Below are 7165 nucleotides of genomic sequence, written 5' to 3'. Positions count from 1 at the left end.
CTTTGGTGGTAGTAACTCTTGGATAGCCTTAACTTTGGACAGGTCCAACTTGATTCCTCGGAGGCTGACAATGAATCCCAATAGCTTTCCTGCAGGAACCCTGAATGCACATTTTGCGGGGTTCAATTTTAGATTGTACCTCCTTAGCCTGTCAAAGAATTTTCTCAAGCCTGCTATGTGATCTGCGGCCCACTTGGATTTGATGATGACATCTTCAACATACACCTCTATTTCCTTGTGTATCATAACATGGAAGATGGTTGTCATGGCTCTCATGTAACTAGCCCCAGCATTCTTTAGATCGAATGACATCATCTTGTTGCAGTACACTCCCCATAGTGTAATGAACGCTATTTTCTTTGCGTTTTCTTCATCCATCCAGATCTAGTGATAACCCGCGAAGCAATCTACATAGTATTAGAGTTCATGCTTAGAGAAATTGTCGATCAGGATATGTATATTTGGCACTGGGAAATCGTCCTTAGGATTTGCTCTGTTTAAATCCCGATAGTCAACACACACCCTGACTTTCCCATTTTTCTTCGGAACTGGTACAAGGTTGGCTAACTACGTTGGGTACTCAACTACCCTGAGGACTTTGGCTTTGATCTGCTTAGTGACCTCCTATTTGATTTTTAGGCTCATATTTGGTTTGAAATTTCTGAGTTTTGCTTCACAGGCGAACACATTAGGTTAGTGGGCAACTTATGAGCCACTATGGATGTGCTCAGACCGGTCATGTCATCATATGACCATGCAAAAATATCCTCATATTATTTCAGGAAACGAGTGTATTCTTCCTTCTCTAACGGTGATAAGTGAATGCTTATGCGAGTCTCTTTGATGATTTCGGAATCTCCCAAATTGATTGCTTCGGTTTCGTCCAGGTTGGACTTAGGTTTGTTCTCAAAGTTCTCAACTTCTCTGACAACTTCCTCAGGTATTTCATCATCTTCTTCTTCTTTTTCTAAGTCACTATCCTTATATCGCGTTGTCTCATTACATGTCACAATCATCGGTTCATTAGGAAAAGTAATAATAAAGTTGTAGAAGAAAAATATGAAAGATAATAATGAATAATAAATAGCAATGCATTAATTAAATTTGAAAATATCCAAAACAGGTACGGATCGATGACTCGAGCAATTATTTTGAAACAAAATGCGTCTTTAAAACAAAATACTAAAAATATCTTAAATGCCTAGAATGGCTACTAAAACAAGTTAGGCTAATTGCCAAGCTACCCAGGAACTCGGCGGGCCCGGGATGGTGTGGCAGTCCAATTCTTAAGGACAACTCCCTTCTCCATGGTCTGAATGGTGAGACATTCTTCCTCCTCCTCCTCCACTATCACATTGCAATCCATATCCTCGTCTTCTAGGAACAAATTCTCAACCTATCCAAAACTTCTTCCTCTACAAATCCCCATATTGTATCGGCCTAGTGAAAAGTCTGACTCAGATGTGGCACTGGCTGCTAGGGCTGGGCATAATTTGGTAAATAATTACCATACCGAAACCAAAAATTTTGGTATTTGGTATACGGTATTTTGGTATTTGGTTTAAGTTTTTTTAACAAAATGGTATTAGGTATGGTATTTGGTATTTCAAAATAAAATACCAAAATATCGACACCATACCGAAATATATATTATATTACACAAAACACATATTATCAATTATAACATAAATATAAAATTTTTAAAATTTTACTTTTTTTATTCTCAAAGTTCATCAATTAACTCTCAACAAGTAACAAGACATTTCTAATGATCAAATATTCTTTAATGTACAATTTTCTCTATTTGGGTCGATATTTGCTAGTTTTGGACAAAATTTTTGTCAACAAATATTTTTTAGTTTTGTATTTTTGAGTACTTTAATTAAAAATATTAGAGTGTATGTCTCTATGCACTAGTTAGTATTCAAACCGAATAAACCGAAGTTACCAAACCGAATAAACCGAAACCAAAAGGAGAAAAACCGAACCATACCGAATTTCATTAGGTACGGTATTGGTATAGGATTTTAAGAAACCGAATACCGAAAATACCGAACCGAAATGTCTAAATACAATACCGTATCGATCGAGGAACACCCCTACTAGCTGCTCGAGAGGGTAATAAGGACCATGCCATGGTGGTGACCAATCATTATATTCTTGCCAGGTGTATGGATATCCCAGCCCGAAAGTTGTGCTGTGACATTTCAACTGTATCAGTTTGGTAATGCCATGGATTTTCTTCCTAAGCCCTTTGCTGGGTTCATACCCATACCATGCCAGTATGCTTTCTATTTTGTTATTCCACTGATGTTTTGATTTCAATACCACATGGGGGGGGGGGTGATTTGTGTGGTACCTAATTTCGCTTAACTTTATTATAGAAGGACCTGATTCTTCTTTGTGTTCCAAGTACTATTGTTTGTGGAATAATAAGTAAAGAAAATAAAGAACACGGAGATTTTTATGTGGAAAACACCTGGATCAAAAGGTGAAAAAACCACGACCTACTACCCAGTAGGATTTTCCCAAACTTCCACTAAAATCACTGAGCCAAAAAATTGCATTTACAAAAAACTCTTTTTAAACCTAGGATTAACTCTAATCCTGTTGTGGCACACAACCTCAACTGTTGCGAAAACTTCAAGTTAACTCTAACTTGAACACTCTAGGTACCTCATACAATTGCTTCTATAAAAGCTGAAAGGTACAATGTAAAATCACCTACTACAAATGAACTAGAATAAAAGATAGACACTTGGAACTGGTCGTTCTATCTGGTTCAAGTAGCTTCAGGATTGCACGCTTGAATCACACATAAATTGCTTGCAAAATTGCCTTGCTATTTTGCTCTCAATTCACGTTAACTTATGCTTGTGTGCATTGCCTATAAAAGAGAACAACACTGATATTTAATGGGTTAGTAATTAGAGATTGACTGGGATACAGATGCTACTCTTCTGTGGTAGAAGAGTTCTAGTTGATCTCATACTCTAACACTATCCTCTTCCTAAATTGTGTTCTCTTCATGTAAGGAGTCTTTCTCTCCTTATCCAATATACAACCTTTTCGATCAGATCGGGAGATATTACTTCTAATAAGTTAGATTTATCTCTTTCACGTGCATCTCACATGTTTGGGTTGATCACGACTGTGCTTCACAAGATGGACTTGGTCTATGTCTGAGTTCCTTTTGTTAGTCTTCAAAACCTCACATTTACTTGGGCCAATAAATTCCCCCTTTTTGATGATGACAAACTCTGTGCTTTTTGCTTACTTGGACCCTGTAAGAACTCAACTTAACCATCAATACAAAGTTTAGAAAATTCACTTATCATCAAGGACCAGGTTAATTAGGTTATAAACATCACTTATTCAGAGTATGTAAAGCACAATATCTCTTCCCCCTTTTGGCATCATCGAAAAGTTACATACACAAAGTGTGACTCCCAAATTTTAATAAGTACTCATGGACACTGGGGCAACTGCAAGTGCAATCATGGATTAATCATCAGTAATCAAGCAAACATATTTAAACTATCAAGGAAATGTTAACATTTAACAAGATCAAAAATAGTAGATATCATTGATAGAAGATATGTTGCTGCCACAATCCACAACCAAAAAGCAAAAATATTCAAAACATGAGCAAAAAGAAAGAAAAATCCCTAATCCAGGTCACTGAAGGTACTAGACAGGTTCAAGAGATAAAGGCTAGAATTCCTAAGGCTTGGGAGAGCTAGAGGGTTTGTTTTGGGCTTGGAAAAGATTCAGCATATTGTGAAGAATTCCATCATTCTTCTCATTTTCCTTGGTGAGCTCAGTTCTGGTTGCATCCCTCTCAGATTCCACCTCTGCCAAACGAGCCTTTAGCCTAGCTATCTCAGCATCCTTAGCCTCACTTTCCTGAACAAGAGCCCTGACTTTACTGTTGATAGGAGTCTTCTTGGATGAACCATGTTCATTTGGGATGGCATTGACTAAGTAATCACAAGAAAGCAGAGTATTAATACCAAAGTAATCCTTGCTTTTAGCCATTTCCCATTTCTTCAGAGGCACATTGCACCTATCCAGAACTGTAGTCAGAATAAAGCCATAGGGGGTAGCATGAGCCTTGGAGCCATTGATAACCCTGTATAGTAGCTTGATGATAAATGCAGGCCAATTAATTTGCCTTCCACTTTCAAGGCACTCCATCAGAACTAAGTCCATATAATTTGCAATATGCCTTCTCTCCTGCCTGGGCAGTAGGCACTTGTTGACAAACTCAAAAATGACTTTGTGATGTGGCTTCATTTCACTCTTGTGCACAAACTTGGCCTCATTAACTTCTGCAATATCATAAAATCTCCTAGTGATTATAAGGGCAGATGGAAGGGAATATAGACTTGGCCATCTCTGTCTGGTGTAATCATCATATCCCTCAGCAGGGATGTCTAGAATCTCTCCCAGCTTCTCTGCATCAAATGTCACTTGAACTCCTTTGAATTTGCTTGTAACTATGCCATCTTTAACCTCAACATTCACCATGAATTCAATGATTTCATTTCTGGCCAATCTCCTATCCATCTGAAGGACCATGTCCTTCCAGCCCTGAACAACTAGGGTGTTAACTAAACGAACCATTCCTGGTTCCATCAAATCTTTCAGCAATCTTCCCTTCAAAAAATTTCTTTTGCCAAACTTGGTCTGCTTGTCTTGTTCACCATCAGACTTACTTTCTTCTTCACCACTCCATTCCTCATCTTCAAAATTTCTAACTTGTTTGCTTTTCACTGCAGGCCTTGTCCTCTTGGCCACTAAAGGTTCAGCAGCCTTAGACACAAATGAAGACTTCTTGGAAGAAGTCTTGGACTTTTTGGGCTTGGGGGTCTGAACCTCCACTGTTGTAACTTTCTCCTGATGGACCTGTTTCATCTATTTAACATCAACAACTTCTGAGGACTCTGCAACCTTACCTTTTCCTTTATCCATCCTCTTCTTCTTACTTTCAGCCATAGCCTTTTGTAGGTCACTCTCACTCTATTTCACCCTGCTTTTTGTGGCCCTTCCCTTTGGCAAGGGAGTTTCAGTAGTTGTTGGGGAGGAAACCTTTTGTTTCCTGGAGGGTTTAGAAGCAGTGGGGGTTCTCCTTTTCTTTGGATCATAACTAGCACCTACTTTCTTTATAAGGTCTGTTAGGGTCTCTTCAATGGATGAACCAGGTTCATCTCCCTGTGAACTTAGATTAACTAACCCTTCAGTAGATTCACCAGAATCACTTCCCCCTGACTTCTTGCCACTTTCTTCAACAGTTTCTTGTGCAACCCCATAAATAGCAGGTATAGGCAATACAATAGTGGGTGAGTAAATAGCCACTCCTTTCCCTTTTCCCCTCACCACGTTCACCCTCTCTCTCTTTTTCTTTTTCAAATTTCTTTTTACCTCCACTCCTTCTTAACTCAAGTAATTCCACATCCCTGATAGTTCCAACCAAAACAAACCTATTTTCTAAATTTTCAGTCAAAGAAGAACTTACCTTAGAAGGGGATTTTTGAGCCTTCTCAGAGTGAGAAGACCCAGGTCCTTCCCTCTCACTAGCAGATTTGTATGACTCAGAATTAGAGTCGGAATCAGAATCTTGAGCCTGACTTGCCTTTAATTTCTCATTCAATTTCTTTGAGAGAGCACTAGATGCCACCATTTTGCGAGCAAGCATTTTTACTCTCCTTAGCCTGGGTTGGGGAGTCGTGCTAGGTGGAGGAGGGGTAGATGAATTATAGGGAGTGGTCTGTGGAGGAGTTCCAAGGCTGTCTTGTGGGTTTGTCATTATAGTTGATTTCTTGAGAGAATTGGTGAGTTAAACCTTTGGAGAAGAAAGCAATTGAGAGTGAAGAAGGTTTTTGACGGTTTTGAATTATGAGGGTGGCATGAATTAATAATGAGTATTTAAAGGGAAAGACTCATTTAATGGATAACGGTAGCTTTAGCGGTCAATTAGAGGTCTAATCAACCTGAAATTGCAGGTTGAACGAACGGTTAGGCTTCCCTAGATTTTAGGCAATTTTTGTGGTTAGAATTCTAATGAGGACGGAACTGGTTCAAAAATAAATGGATAGGATTTTCTAAGGAGTTGAACAATTGTAGGACTCTGCTCATGATTTAAATATTTATATTTCTAATTGTGCAGAGTATAGAAAACATACCTTGGCATTCAGATGAAACAATACTGATGAACCAAGTTCTTCATTTAGAATTCTCTTGACCATGCCTCAATTTATCACAATAGAGAAAATTTTGTAAGAGATCAGTGAGTCATATTAACACATGTCACAGGAGTATACAATTTACAGTATGAAGCTGAGTAAAAATTAATCTAGATATTTACCACAATAGAGAATTTTTTTTCAATTATTTTTCATTGTGCATTCTGAGCTGGTCCCATTAGGTGATCCTAATCATCCATAATTCCAACATGTTCCTTTCAAAGTTTTCTCTACTCAGTGCTTTAGTAAAGATGTCAATAATTTGTTTATCAGTAGCACAGAATTCTATGGTAATCAATCCTTTCTCATAGTTATCTGTTAAGAAGTAATATCTAACATCTATGTGCTTAGTCCTTTTATGATGAACAATGTTCTTTGTCATATTCATAGCACTAGTATTATCACAGAAGATAGGAATGCAACCAACTTCAATGCCAAAATCTATCATCTGCTGTTTGATCCACAACAATTGAGCACAACAAGAGGCAGCAACAACATATTCAACCTCAGCAGTGGATAAGGCCACTGAATTTTACTTTTTAGTGGCCCATGATACAAGACATGAACCAAAAAAATGAGCCATACATGAGGTGCTCTTCCTATCCACAAGGAAACCTGTATAGTCAGCATCAACATATCTTACTAGATTGAAATTACTACCTTTAGGGTACCAAAGAGAAAGATCAGTAGTGACTTTCAAATATCTCAGTATCCTCTTGACCGCAGTCAAGTGAGATTTCTTAGGATTTGCCTGAAAACGAGCACAAAGCCCTACACTGAAAACTATGTCAGGTCTGCTAGCAGTAAGATACAAAAGTTTACCAATCATACCCCTATACAACTTCTGATCAACAGATGAACCAGGTTCATCTATGTCTAATTTAGTGGCTGTTGCAATGGGTGTGTTTATTTCCTTTAAT

Source organism: Nicotiana sylvestris, chromosome 12 (genome assembly GCF_000393655.2).
Source record: "Nicotiana sylvestris chromosome 12, ASM39365v2, whole genome shotgun sequence".
NCBI classification, from domain to species: domain Eukaryota; kingdom Viridiplantae; phylum Streptophyta; class Magnoliopsida; order Solanales; family Solanaceae; genus Nicotiana; species Nicotiana sylvestris.
This window is presented reverse-complemented; position numbering follows the sequence as displayed.